General features: G+C 36.5%; 1 protein-coding gene across 2 annotated transcripts in view; it reads right to left on the bottom strand.

Moving 5' to 3' along the window:
* The window catches only part of grm3 (glutamate receptor, metabotropic 3), a 50,194-nt gene extending 36,630 nt beyond the window's left edge, over positions 1 to 13,564 (bottom strand). For both annotated transcript variants that reach the window (XM_084733499.1, XM_084733500.1), the window contains exons 1-2: positions 13,430 to 13,564; positions 8,583 to 8,656 (exon numbers count right to left, since the gene is read on the bottom strand). The gene's annotated coding sequence lies outside the window, so the exon portion shown is untranslated. The remainder of the gene's footprint in view (positions 1 to 8,582; positions 8,657 to 13,429) is intronic.
* Positions 13,565 to 16,391: the final 2,827 nt, after the last annotated feature.

The raw sequence follows: 16,391 nt of genomic DNA, 5'->3' as shown, positions 1-16,391 counted from the left end.
AGCTTTATCAGTTAATTCATCCAATTGCTCTGTGTGTTTCCATCTCTTTCTCCTTTTGTCACTCCCTCTTTATTCTCATGATAAAAGCCCAATAAGTGCAGTCGTATGCATTACCTAATGCTGAGGGAATATGAATTATGGGAGACAGCATGTGTGTAGTCCTTCTCAACTTGTGTGAAGAGTGTACTACTTTTATTTTGACCCCCCACATAATAAATACGTGCATGTGCGTGTGTGTGTGGACATGGCGTCCCAGACTTCTGACAGTCTAACGGGTGCAATGGGCTGTGACCATTAATTATTTACAAAGTGCGTTTTAGGCAGGAAAGACTGATGATCCATAAATAGGACAGAAAGATATCACAAAACACAACAGCCAAACAGCCAGCAAGACATGATGCACATCCCTCCATATATTTAATGTAAGTACACCAGTCCACATGGTAGAGCTGTCACCATACTGTAATTTATAACTTACAATACATTGAAAACAAAGGTGTTAATGATTAATGATTCATTAATTGATTCATTGCCATTAAGAATTTAACAAATAAAAATCTATTAACCACTAATTAATCAAAGAAATGTCAGTAATTGCACCTCATCTGACAACATTTTGTCTGACAGAACCATTTGTTGAATACGGAAACTTAAAATTAAACTTATCATTAGAAGAAAAGAGATAAAAATTAAATGCAAAAAAATGGGCATTTTATATCTTATTAATTATTAATGCACAAACTTTGCAACCCAGCTAAATGTCAATATTCAATACTATGTTGGATACCATAGTGAAAAACTCCAGGCATAAAATGTTGGATTATTTAAAAAGATAGACATAACAACAACAACAACAACGGACAATGAGAAACATAATCCTTTTTATTAAAAAAAAAACACTTGTTTTGTTTTCTCTTTAGATGAGACAAAAAGCATTTTGAATCTTATTAATGATTAATGATTAATCCATTAATTGATTATTGCATTTTCACATATCAACTAAAGGAAAATGCACAAATGCTGCAAACCTAGTTGGAAAGTCTACCAGTTTGGATATCATAGAGAAAAATTAACACAACAATTTTCTTAAAAAAAAAAAGAAAAAATTATGGATATAAAAGGCTATGACAGGACACTGAAAAATCTAACCCTTTTAGAAACATCTGACTTTTTCTCTTCAGATCAGACCTTTAAAAATAACTAAATTATCCAACTAATAAATCATAGAAATTAAATAAAGTTAATGTAATACTGTGTATTAAGCACAACAATGTAAGTTAATTCACTTGCACTGTGGGCACTGCAGCTGTGTATATGTCAACACACTATCAGATTGTATCGATACTGCAAAGCATTTGAAATATTAAGAATTCATACATATTGATAAATTCAAAACAGACTTAAAAATATATCAGCGTAGGGTGACAACGGTTAACTGTCTTTATCAGCAATTATCAATCAAATCAATAATCGGGCACTCTAATCTCAGATGAATATTGATGTTCTCTTCACACAGTTGCACAGATAGAAAGCAGCTCATCCTGTATTGATAAGTAAGTCCTTTTCGTGACCTGCATTAGGTTCGGAGGTTAAAGGCCGTATCATGTTAGAAACATAGAAATTGATTTCCAGGACCGTATAAACAGCTAAAATTGAAAAGATTTAACCAGGAAAGCATTGATCTTTGTTTTACAAGAGCACCGCAGCGCATGTTCTGTAATTTACATGCTGTAATAGATAAAGAAGTACATTCATGATGAAAATTGGATTAACCCATACAAGAAGTGGTGCGCTTCAGGGGCACACAGACTAAACTGTGCTCTTGTGTGCAGTGGGTACTCCAAAGGCATTCTCTGCTAAAAGAGCTTTTAACCTCTGAGCACCACATAAAGTCTAGTACTCAGCACTGTGGACAGTTTTGCGCAGCACGTTTTACAGGGAGAATTTCAAAAATGTGTTGGAACATAAGGACTACTAATTATCATCTCAATCATTTAAGATCTATATGAAGAAAAAGAATCCAAAAAAAAAAACTGCTGGTTCCACGATTTTCTGCTTGTCTGTTTTTATTGTTGTAAATTGAATTTGTTTGGATTTTGGACTGTCGGTCACACAAAACAAGCAATTTGAAAACATTTCTAGGCTCATTTCTAGGTTTGAATATTACAAAATTGCCTTCATATAATTATATTTTGGAGACTACATGATTCCTGCTTGCATGTTCTTTGAATATATATATAACATGCTGGATTTGTAAGGACGTGGTTGGGATGTATGGGGGACTTACAGGACTTTAACACCACAGTATGACGTTCATGTCCAGATTCCTTTGGTCAAAGTTAGGGTAGGTTTAAACACTAGTTAAGGTAGGATATATGGTTATTTTGGAGGATTTTGGCAACAAAACACTTTTGTCAAGGTAAGTAAATATGATCATTTTGGGTACGTTTAGGCAATAAAAGCGCTTTGGTTAGGGTTAGAGAAAGATCATGATTTCAGGTAGATTTAGGCAACAAAATCAGTCTGGTTAGGGTTAAGGAGATCATCATTTCGGTTAAAAATGATATACAACATACGGGTGGATAGTGTCTTGCCTGTTTAGTAGGAAAAGAAATGAAATATGTCATTGAACTTTTTACTGACACATTCAGTATTTTGTAACTCTTCACATTATGCTAACAGAAACATATTTTGGTCGACATTATGTTTAGTTTTGGTTTTCCCTCAAAATACATTGACTGTTGCAATTTAGTTGTATATAAAGTTAATTTCTAGGAGACAGGACTGTTTTCTGGTATTTTATATACCAAAGTAAAAAAAAAATAATTGAGAGAAAGAGTAGTATGGAAAAATAATTGAGATATATGTATCTGTTATGTCCTCCTATTGAGAGTCAGTCAGTTGCCTCTGTCTTCATCATCCTCAGTGTGTTTTGGTGGTCCACAGCTCATCTGACATAGCGTGATTAAAAATGGCTGTTCAGCCTAAAAACAGACCAGGGTTGGGAAATGTGTGAAAGCATTCATCAGACCCACATTTCATCACTGTAGAGGGCGGCGGGCCTGTCAGAAGGAGAATTACCCCTCTGTGGATGGCATCTATCAACTTAACTGTCATGTAATGACCCTGGGAGTCATCATGGAGCATCCGTCAACCTCTTCATGACACGGCTGTTGCTGCATCCTACTTAATTCATGTTCACACCTCACCAGTCTGCCGTCACTGCGGTCGATACATGAGGTATACGGCACGTTACAATGGACAGGTAGAGAGTAATGGAGAGTACTGACCACGCTACGTCTCTGACAGCTGGAGGAATAAATATAATTGGTTTGGACAGAGACACAAGATTCTTAGGTAGAAATAATGTTGGTTAGTTTTGGTTGATTCAGGTGAGGTAGTCATGTGTAAAAACCAATTACTGCAGTCAGTCCTCACTAATTATGAGGATTGAAGTCATACTAATGTTTTGATTTGCTCTCCCACATTAGCCTCGGCTTTGTCGTCATCATAATTAGGAGACTAATTGCTCCCACTGCAGCGCAACAAGCCTAACCCACTGAAACATGGACTCTATTTCATCTGTCAAAGTGACAAAACTGAAAAGGACATATATGGTACTGCTAGGTGTTTTTGACTGGTGACGGTATGTGCTGTATGTATGTATGTGTAAAGAATACAGCTTTTTGGGGGAAGTGTTTTCATAAGTCTATCTAAAAAACTAATCATGATATTTCTTCATATTTAGCACTTTGAGAGCAAGTTGGAGTTGAAGCAGAGACATCTGTGGACGTTATCAGAGCTAAATTATGAAAGGCGTACTTTAACAAAACTTCAAACTGTGCCTATGCTTTGGAGAAAAAAAGACTATTGCAAATTCATGCTTGTAATGTTTTTCCATTTCAATTTATCACGTAATAAATGATTAATTTGTTCCATGCTAAATCCCAAGGAAGTCCAAATGTGAGAACGAGTATACACACATTTAATAATTAAAAATCCTGACTAGTGATATTATTAATATTAATATATTATATTGATATTTCTATATGACACTAGATATTGTTTTATTGTGATATATAAGTATTTTTTCCTGATTTTAAAGGCTGCATTACAGTAAAGTGATGCAATTTTATGAACTTAACAGACTGTTGTCGCTGTTCTATCATTTGTCTTTACCCACTTTATCACAAAACACAGCAGACAAACAGGCTTTATTTATATTATATGTACTCATTATATTCACATTACTGATGATTATTTATCAAAAAAACATCTCTCTGTTAATATTTTGTAAAAGCACCAAAAATCATCCCTACAATATTGATATCGCAGTATTTGTTCATAAATAATGTGATATTTGATTTAAACTCTGAGCCCTAGTTTAATATTTTTAGATGCAATATATTATTTATATATCATTATTTCACAGTGACATTCACAGTTGAGCTGACATGTAGTTCCCAGGTGTGTGGCAGATGTCCACACAGCAGTGAGCAAGGAAAAGCTGTGTGGTCGGATTGAGTGGGTTCCACCTGTGAATTAGAAGTGGATTTCCAGAGTAGTTACTATACCTGATGCAAGAGTGGAGAAAGCCATGGTTATTGTACCTGTCGTGTAACCATAACCTGAGAGAGGTTATGTAAATTGTTGGAAGACTCTGTGTGACAAAAAGCTTTGCAGTGTGAGATTACTTGGGAATTGCATGGGAACCAAATTCGTTTTTGTTGTAAATATGTATTTTGTTTATGTGTAACACATGTTTTCCTTTTTTCCCTTTAACTAAAAACATATGTGGTATGCAGCAATCACTTGTTTTTCTTTTGAATGTGAACCGGAAGGCTTTATTTGTATTGGATAACGTTGTGAGCCATGTGCAGTAATCCCCTGTGGTGGACCATGTCAGTGGTAAAACAAACCTAAACAAATTCTTCCATTAAAAGACCAGTGTGTAGGATTTAGTGGTATCTAGCAGTGAAGTTGTAGATTGCAACTAATTGAACACTACTTGCATCACCTTCCCCTTCCAAGCATGTAGAAGAAACTACGACACTCACAGAAAATGAGAAAAGTTATATGTAGAACCAGTGTTCTGTTTGTCTATTCTGGGCTACTGTATAAAGATGTCAGCACGACATGGAAGAGGAGCCAGCCTTCTATAAATATACTTTATAAACATTACATTAATGAGAACACAATGATTTTTATTATCAGGTGTTTATACACTAATGAATACAAACTTGAAGATTATGATATTATATTCCATTTATAACATATTCCGCCGATAAACTCCCCATAACTTTTACACATTGGACCTTTAATTGTTATAACAATTCTTAAGTATTTAATTTGCGTTGGATACAGCAAGTGACATTACTGACAAAAACAAAGAAAAAACAAAAATAAAAACAAAAACCAACCAAACAAAAAACCTATCTGTTTTAGCTCCAAAAAGTTTGTGTCCAGCCTCCCTTAAAATTTTAAACTGACTGAATTTGAAAAGAGATGTTGAGGTATTTTTGTAATGATTCAAAACAAATGAATTTTTCTAGTCAAATAAACTTGATATTAATTCAGTTGTACTTGAGAAAACAATGTTCAATAAGCTTAAGATTAAAAGTTTAAATTTGCTTTCCTTTTCACATTTTCTCAGTTTGAAGATTCTGTCCTTCATTTCACACAACTGAATACTCGTTACTGACCTTCATCACGGTTCACTTTGTTTTCATTATCATGAAAACAAGCAACCATGATTTAAGTGTATCAGAGACACACATTTTCAACATATATGGTTTTCTTCAAACTATGATAAATAAGAGTGTCAGCAGAGTTTTAACTCTCACACAATGCATGCTGGGAAGTCTGATAATATGCTGATCATGTTTCTTCAGAAACTCAGTTTACTGAGTTAATTAAAACCTGTACAGGACATTCATTCAACTAGAAGAACTCGTGTTTATACATTGTTGTGTTCTGAAAATAAATACCAGAAAATTTTAATCAACTTCAACACCTAAATATTTTGTTAAATTTATGATAAAATATGAATTGATTCAACTACATTTGTTTTTTTTTTAATGTATGTGCACTATTCACTTTTTTGTTTTAGGGATGTGCTTTGTGCCCTGAAGCAATGAATAAAAATATACTAAATTGGGGCAGTAATTGCACACCTTAACCCCGTATTTGTTTCATGTAATATCACACATACACTCAAGTAAGTGAATGATGATAAGTGATTACAACCATTACCACCAAATGACATGTTACGCCAACACTAACATACTTATAGATTTGCATTGTTAAGCTTCTGTTTTTAGACCGTGCATCTTAAACACCGACCTAAACTTGCATCCTGCTGAGCTGAAGATTTTGAGTTGATCGATATCTGAACTGTTGCACCAAGTCAGTTAAAGCAGCTGTCATCAGATACAGAGCGGCAAACTTTATTTTAACAGACATTAAAAGTTTCTGGGAGTGTCACTGCTGAATTACTCTTTAACTCTGATAATGACACTTTCTATTCATAGTAGCCACTGAATGACCAGTACGCCACCTTTCACTATCCGACTCACACGCACACTCTCACACACACTGCTTCCCTCGAGCTCATCATTTATTAAAGAGTCTGATCTCTCTCTGAGACACGCCATCACAGCTGTACATCCCACTGCCCTTTCACTGCCTCATCCCCTGAGTGTATGTATGTGTGTGTGTGTGAATGTCTGTGCATGTAGGGAAGGGTGGATGTCAGTGAACAGACAGCGCTAACGCTGCGTGTGTGTATGTGTGTGCACTGGTAACTGTGTGTACGAGCGGCTCAGTTAGTGTTGTGAGTGTAGTTGCTGATGAGAGGTGAACTGTGGGAAGCAGCAGTGATTTCCAGACACTTCCCTGTTTCCTCACCAGAGCAGAACAGTGTAAGAAACATGTGGAGCGGAGCAACAGTAGGAATAAAATAAATAAATAAATAAATAAAAAACTTGAAAAGCCAAAACTTCAGGAAGTTTTCTAGCACATAATAAACAGCCTGCTTCATGGTATTCATTTGAAACTTGTACTGAATACCAATCTAAACATTAGTTATTTTTATGAATTGTGATTAACAAAAACATTTTTCAACACTTGCAGCTCATAGTTTTCAGTGTATCTGAAGGATTATTACAATATATCACATTTAACTGTTGCTATAACTGAACATCCAGAAATCCTGCCAGCAATTTCAGCTTTACGCAACAGCATCAAAAAATTATTTTATACAATATTTCTTTAATAAAAATACTGTACCCCTGAACATTTTTGCAGAATTTCTTGCAGGTAATCATAATGTGTCTTGCATCTTAGTTTAGTCTTCTTCCCTTCAACATTGTACAGAACATCATGGGAGGAGAAAATAGGCTTTTATGAAATTTTCTGTCACTTTCATCTCACACAAATGTGTCACGCTGGCAAAAGCAACATTTTTTGTCTTTCGATTCCATAACAATGGCAAACAACACATGTCACTATTACAAAGAGTACGCTAAACTATACAGTTTCCATGCTACTGTCTTATATCAGATAAAATACACAACATGTAAATTCTGCCACTCTCTGACATTGAAACAATAACAAAAGACATAGACTGATGATGTTGTGAAGCTGTGTGAGATCATGGGAGTATAATAATATTAAAGTTTTCTTTACACTACATATAGTCATGTTCACTGAATTATTTCCTCACTCTGTAACGTTTCCAACACATCCTGTGTTTTCCCAGAGGTTATAGTGACTATCAGCTAGTTTGCCACGACTAGCAGGAAACTCACAGTTACCTTGAATAAATGCATTTCTCTGTGTTTGAAAATTGTTGGAATCATTTGGGGTAATGTAAGTACAAAACTCAACAACATATGTAATAATTATATATAATTATATATAATTATATATCTATTGTTTTTAGACATTTTATTGCTAACTTGTAAAATGATTACAAAGAAACTAAAGCGTAACAATAACATCCAGTCTGAAATATCTAATTTTGTATACACATGAAAAAACAAAGCTTACACTGTAGTGTTAAAGAGAGGCATGTCAGTAGAGAATAAAAAAGTCAAAATCAATGCAGAAGGGCTAAGATATAATTATTAGTTCAGGGTCAAGCTCCAAAATGCTAGATCTTACAATTTCCACGATTAAACTCCAATTAAGACTCTCCTTGCCAATTCCCACATTTTTCAAAATTGGTGAAATTTCCCTTTTAATCTGGCTGGTATGACCATATGGATCCCCTGATGTTACAGTTGTAGGCGAGTTAAGAATGTGTTTGAACGTAATACAGTACTGACCAATACATAAAGCATATATGACCCCCTACCATTTAATATCTAAAGTGTGAGCGGCACAGATAATGTTGTTGTGTTATTATGGTGGAAGCTTTATTAAGATTTTTTGAGAGGGTCAAAATCGTTCCTGGTCATGACTAAACTAAAGACATGGAAGTGATGGTGTCTGAGGTTTTAAGAAACTATATGAAGACAATAGTTTGTGCTTGACTTAATTGTTGCTTGCATGAAAACAGGCATTGTTTTTGAGTTACCTACCTTTTAAATTAGTGGATTAAACTCCTCTTGACTCTGAGATTAGATCCCATGTTTCCATCCCTTAGTCTTCAGCGCTGATCGACACATGAAAGCAGAAAGAGAAACAACAGACTGAAAGGAGACAATTCATCAGTCATTTCACAGCACATTCAGTGAAACTATTCTAAGCATAAGGATTTAATGTCATTTTCACTTGTACAAACAGCTTGCAAAGAGTTAAATCAGTCATGTTAATTTTAAATGAATTCAGCACCATGGACAGCAACATTATAGTCAGACGCTCTTAACATGCTGTTCTCAGAAACACCTGTAGAGCTTCAGAAGTATTCAAAGAACCACTGTTAAGAACATGCTTATAACCTATAATATGGATTATTAATGAAGAATAGGGTACAGACCACCACAGTGTCAGTGTCAGTGCACAAGTTAAACAAAAATTTAACTGCATTTGTAATTTTGCCTTGTCTCTGTAACAGCTGTAGCAGCAAATGTTTGACTAAACATTAGTAAATAATTACAAAATGTTTTTTACAAAGCATTTACAATGCTGAACAGACTTTCTCACAAATAATTAATTAGTAAGTAATGGATAAAATGTTATTAATTCTTAATTATCCATTACCTCATTGTTTACTTAAGGCTTACGAATATTCATGTGTTCACCAATATGTTTAGACACATACTTTGGTACTTGTTTTTGGATCTTCTTCAAACAAAAAGTCTTGCCTTTAGAATAGATTGAAAGCTGCAGTTTCTCCACATATTGGCTTTGCGGTTAGTACATGTTTCATTTTACTCTTCAGAACCTTTCAACATGCTGTAGAGTAGATGAAATGCATTGAGAGACAATATTGTAAAAATTAGACTTAATTTACATTTAAGCAAGCAACTATATTAACTAAGGCACACTCAGGCATGTTTAAATATCAAAAAACAACTAGACAAGCTTTAGTGAACTTTCAGAAATAAACAATAATTAATACTATAATTATTAATACTGTAATACTGACAATTTATTAGAATACACTAAGTAAATACGTACTACTCAAGAGTAGTATGTCGACTCATGCACTTATACAAGTTTGCTCTAGAGTGACATGCTTTCTATAAGTATACCAAAATATGGCTTAAAGCAGGTAAAGATGCAAGTCAGCAATTAATAAACATGCTTAAGATTACAATGACATAGGACTAAAAATGGTACATAGTATGTGAGTGCACAAAAGAAGTACCAAAAACTGTATTTCTTACACACCTTATATGCTAAAAAAAAAAAAGCATTCTGTATGTAAAACAACATAGAAATCTTTCCACTTGGGTTATTCAGCCATCAGTACTACAGAGCAGCTTTCGCATCAAACACACTGTGCTTCACTCCTTCAGCAAACATGCTTCTTTCTTGCCTGAACCTCTGTAAAAGTGAAATACCACCACCCAAAACACATCTGAGAAATATAAACAAGACTTTGTGGGCTGTTCTCACACCCCTGATCTACTATTAAATACATCAATCACACAGTGTAAGCTTGAAAGGTTTCTGTATAAAGTTTTGTCCTTCACAGAGGGAGCACGGTGGCTGTGGTCAGCTGGAGCATGTGTTGCTTAAAATTCATTTCAATAGTGGCAAAGTGTCCACACAGCTTCAGAGAGCACTCTTGCAGCATAATCCACGTTTTTTCTTTCCATCCATGTGCTCAGTTCTTACTGAATGTTCCAGATGTTGACTCAAATTTACTATACTTTATACCTTACTAGATACTTTTCACGCTTATAGGGGCAGAGTATTTGACGTACACTCAAAAGATAGATTTTGGGCAGAGCATTATCTTAATGGCTGTGTGCAGAGAGCAGCTGGCACAGACGCATGCAACCATAACATAGACTTTTTTTTTTATGACATTACGCCTGAAATGACTGCATTTTTCCTTTAACTTTGACTGTACAGGCCTAGGATTTAAATGTGGGCTTCGTGTACTCAATGAGATGTCACCGAACTTATCTCACTGAGTGATGTTGAAATAGATCTCCAGGTCCTGTTTGGGCAAAACCGTCCTCTTAAAGTTGTCTGATTTATCAAACCCACTGCTAAACGGATAAAATCAATCACAGCAAACTATCAGAAAAACTATCAACCCATGACATTCTAAAATCAGCACAGCTCGTGCTTCCAAAATCTATGTTACATCACACACTTACATCCACACATAACTCATCAGCCAATTGACATATCCAATAAAACTGGAAGACATCACTGATGCAGGGGCTTCCTTTCCTTTTCCTCTGCACAGTGCAAGTTCACTGCTAACGATGAGGTTCTGTACTGCATGCAGTCCAGTAAGTGGTGCTGTGCGGAAGCTACAAGGCCATTTGCACACGCACACACACACACACAAACACACGCGTGCGCACATACACGCGCACGCAATGATGCTCAAACACAAGCTCATGTAAGCACATTTACTGGCACAAAAATGCTGAAACTCAAGGCCGAATCCGTTCACTGACAGACAATTGCGCCCTGACTCGCACATAGACGCACCCTCTCATTACACACATGCACACACACAAACACAAATGCATCCATAAAGAAGCATGGGAGCATGTCTTTAAGGTTTAACAAGGCCACCAAATGCACACCCACACATGTGACACCTTCCTACACAGTGTTTGACCCTCCAATGCACATAAAAAGTCTCTGACTGACAAAATATATATCGCACAAGTGTGAATGACATTTATATAAAATTACACTTAATTACGCAACAAGTTGCACACACACTTGAAATCTGCATACACACATGTTGTGTCGGTAAAGCAGAAGCAAACCAATGTAATATTGAGATTTCAGCATATATTAAACATAAATACCTGATATTATTCTGCATAAAGCAAATATTTGTTTCAAACATACACTTGTTACATGTTGACCCCGCCCTTTAAGAGACAAACAAACATGCAAATTCTGCTTTCACTCAGTGCTTTCATTCCACAACAAATGCAGTGTTATTATCCCTTTTATTATTATGATTATTATTATGATTATTTGTCTGTCTGATATGGGACCAAGCCTCTCAGATGTGTGAATGGTACAGGCACTGCCCACCCCTCCTCTGAGTAAATGTTTGTTCTTTCACTCTATAAAAGAGCACATAAAGAATAAGGATTAATTTAAAATTCTCATTACTTCTGCTGTAGTAAGCCTATTTTCTGATGTTGATATTCCAATACAGTTGTAGACACAGTAATTACACATCACACAGGAAAAGCAGCATGATTTTGTGAAATCTTGTAACATATAATTATAGCAATAGTTTTAATGTAAATATTTGACTCAGATAAAACAGGAACGTGACAGTTATTCATGTTTGCTGGTTGTCATCTCAGTAAAGTTTTTCCTTTAGATTTAAGAGGTTGATTATTGCCAAGCCAAAGTTATTGATTGGCTGGTCAGCACTTGAATGTACACCCCATCATGGGTGTGTTTAGCATAGGGCTGCAACTAATGATAATTTTCACTGTCAATGGATCTGCTGATTATTTTCTCAATAAATCGATTGATTGTTTGGTGTATAAAATAATAGAAAATGGTGAAAAATGATGATCAGTGTCTCCCAAAGCCCAATGGGATGTCCTCAGACATCTTGTTTAGTTCACAGCCCAAAGACAATCAGTTACAGGATCAAAGAAACCAGAATTTATTTACATTTTAGAAGCTGAAAACAGAGGATTGGATGTCTTGAGGAAATACTTTAACTAATTAATTGTTTATCAAAATAGTCTAATAGGTGAATTTAATAGTTGACAACTAACCGATTTATTGATTGATCATTGTAGCTCTAGATAATATGGTGACTTAACACCATCTGAAGTGTGCATGAAACCCATGCCAGTGGGATCACCAAGCTATGATCCCTATGAAACTAAATATACTGTGTAAGCATAACTAAATATATTGATCATTTTAACAGTAATTGTAAATAACTGAACACTGCGTAAAAAAGGTAAGGTCACTCTGAGCTCAATGTTACGTGTTATAAAGGCACACCTGCTCTGCAGTCATACACCTCATGGACCTTGATGTTACGCTGGTATTCAGAATCCAAACGTGTGATCTGGAGTTTGAGTAGAGGGTAAAACCGCTTGCTTATGTGCAACAATATATTCATCCATTAACTAAGCCCAAGTTCTTTCACACCTTAAAGCCTGACTGTCAGTGAAATCCATCTAAAGTCTATGTCCGAATCATCTGCTGTGGATAGGGACATTTTGGTCCTGATGTACCTTCAGTGCAGGTCCACGCTCCTCTCTTCTCCTCTCCTCTGGCGCAAGGTGTGGAGTGCTTGTTAAGAAGCGAACTGATAAACAGTGTCGAGATGCGGTTATTCAATCCACCTGTATGCCTGTTCCCAGAGACGCACTACCCACCTATCCGCCCATCTTTCTCCCAGGAAGCTTCGAGCCGCGGGACATGCCTTAGTGCAGTCTGTGTGAACCCAAATAACTTCTCCACGCAGCGTAAAATACGCAACTGCAGATACTCTTTGTTTCACCTTCTGTATCTTTATCATGCATCTGCTGCAGAGATTAGCAACCGGATTTTTTTTCTTTATCATACCCCGCGATCAGTGGGAGAATCTGATAAAAAAAAAAGAAAGAAATACATGGGAGCCACATTCATGCAGCACAACTGGGTGTTGAAATCCTGCGCAAAGTTCAAAGCAAATTGTTCCCCACAGCTCGAACGGTCCCGGACTGACAATTTTTCACTGCACTCTGTCGCCTAACCCGAAATCTTAACACTGCAACACGTTCACCTAGCAGAAAGGAACATGTTATATCTGACTTACCTGCACGGCTTGGATCATTCAGAGGTTTGCGCACAAATCTTCAGCTGCTGGAAGTTTGACTTAGTCTACTCCTGATCCCTCGGAGGAGTCGCACTGAGAGAGAGGATGGGCGCCACTGCTCTGCGCGCCAGCTCCGTGTGTGTGTGTGTGTGTGTGTGTGTGTGTGTGTGTGTGTGTGTATGTGTATGTGTGTGTCTGTGCGTGTGTGTGTGTGTGCATGTCAGAGTGAGAGAGATAGAGAGAGAGAAAGAGATGGGGAGGGAAACAACAGACGTGGAGAGCTGTAGCCCCTTGCCAAAGGATGCTTCAGTCTCCTAGCAACAACAATCGATCTGGCAAGGAGACATTTTTATTGGATAAAAAGAAAACTTAGCCATTCACCCCCCTTAGCACATGTTTACCACTCAGAACAACAACTCCGGCTTCACTGAGTGAAGAGACAGAGAGGCAGAGGGAGATGATCCCAGATGAATGTTTTTGCATGTAGGTTTGAGGTACAGGATGATGTACAGACTCCATCTACACCCATCTGCCATTGACTCAAAACACATATAGTTTAATAAGACAGAATCTCACATCTTCTTTTTTTTTTTTATTTCATGCAAGCTCCATCAATGTTTTAACACAGTATTACACTCTGTGATGTCAGCGGCAAAGAAAAAACTGTGAGAGCAGCACTAAACATGCTGTCCATGCTTCATCTTGTTCAAGCATATTTGAACAATCTGGTAGTGGCTGCATGGTTCAGTGTAGGGCTGGACAATATGACTTATAAATGATATCTTCATCATTTTACACCATTCCACAATAAACAATATGTATCGTGATATACACATTTTAGAACCTCGCAGAATTTTAGAATGTTGCTGCAGAAACCTCACTTAAAACCACAGTCATAAGGACAAACAACAATAATGTGGCAGTAGGTATCGTTTGAAGTAACACAAGAAAAATAATCTGAATTTATATGTGGAAAAATAACAACCTAGTCAGTTCTACCTATCTATTCTTCATTGCAGTCCCCCCCAGACAGCAGCACCTATCTTTGGCATTGATGCTGAGTAGGTGATGGTAATTACATGATGTGATTTTGAACAAAAACTCATGATGTCTTTTGTGGTTTTGCACAATGGTGTTGTAGGTAGTGTTTTGGGCAAATTATTTGAGTAAAATAGCTTAATTTTTATGTGGAAAAGTTACGACCTGGTCACTCATCCCTACCAATTCTTTGTCACTTCTAATAGTGGTTACCATTTCTGTAGATTAGGCTGCCCAATAGTATATAAAATTATAGCTGGGCAATGTGGACAAAACCAAAAATTATTTATTTTTTTTACCAAATACCTCAATATCAATATTGTGACAATACTGTAGGGATGACTAATGGTGCCTTCACAAAATATTAACACCATGAGATTTTGGATAAACAATTATCAGTTACATGAACGTAATGACTAAGTGGGTAAATAATATAAAATAGAACAGTCAAAAAAATACATTACTTTATTGTAATACAGCCTTTAAAGAAGAAATCTGTAATGTATCCCCTGTACTAAACCATAAAATGACCATGATATGTCATCAGTGATTATGGAAACATGCTAAGTTGAAATACTACGTTCTCTGACAACCACACTACAGCCAGGGTGTCCTCCTTTAACATTTCTATTCTGAAACTTGTGATTATTATTGGCCGTTTCATGTTAATTAGAGTTCAGATTAATGAAGAATATTAGCTGAGTGAGTTAGCGTCTGTTTATGTGTTGTAAGAAGTCAGTAATAATAATTTAAAAGGAAAAGATGTTTATAATAGTTAAAGTGAGCAATATATGACTAGGCTCTGAAGTGGGCTTTTGTTTTCAGGATAACAGGTTTAACTTTACATTTACAAACAACAAACAGTTATAAAAAGCTGATCAACTTACAGTGGAGGACTTGTCACAATTATTGTTTAATTTACAATGTTGCAGCGTACCAGAGCTTCCTTGAGTCTGGGGAGGAGGGGGTAGGGGAAACAAGTCACTTCAAACATAGATCATACATGAAATGAATTTCAAAGTGCAGTTGTTACATATTGCTGTTTTAAAACCAGGAAAAGACAACAGTGACGCCCTAATCATGATATCCAAAATCTAAGGCGATGTCTTGTCTCATATCACAATATCGATATAATATTGATATATTGCCTAGACCTAATTCAGTGGTAGACATATAGTACACCCAAACCTAAACACCTTTAGTGCTATGACTAGAAGAAAAACTTTCATCGTATTTCACACTGCTGGATGCTTGATATATAGCAACCACACACACACACACACACACACACACACACACACACACACACACACACACACACACACACACATACACACTCTCTATTATCTAAAAGTTAGGTGTCTCCCTCTCTGTTTCCCCCTACTCCTCCTTCATGAGAACAGACACAGTGGCACTGATTGTGTGCGTGTGCATGCACACACACATCTGTGCATCAGTACTTGTTTGTATGATTATGCACATGGAGTCATTAGAATGCAAGTATGCAAGTGTGCAACTCCTATTGAACAGAAAATCCTCTTCACGCATGATTGAGTCACAGAGCGTCCTCTCTTTGCACTCAACACAAACACACACACACACAAATGCACACTGCATACGCTTGCATACACTTGCGTACACACACACACACACACACACACACACACACACACACACACACACACACAGACACACACACACACACACAGGCACTCTATCTAGAGGCCTGATTTCTGTATTGTAAAGTTAGTCAAGTGCATAGAGATACACTGTCTGAGGGCTTGCTTAAAGCAGTTTTTTGATTGCAGCTACAGGCCACAGCATGTTGTTTTTGCCTGCTTTATATGCAGACACATGACGACAGGAGCCTGAAGTTTCTGACTCGCTCATATGTTCTCCATGTATCTGCTGTGTGACACCATAT

The sequence above is a fragment of the Lutjanus erythropterus genome, chromosome 13 (genome assembly GCF_056507025.1).
Source record: "Lutjanus erythropterus isolate fLutEry1 chromosome 13, fLutEry1.hap2, whole genome shotgun sequence".
NCBI lineage: Eukaryota > Metazoa > Chordata > Actinopteri > Lutjaniformes > Lutjanidae > Lutjanus > Lutjanus erythropterus.
The sequence above is the reverse complement of the archived record's forward strand: the minus strand, read 5'-3'. Positions and strand labels throughout refer to the sequence as shown.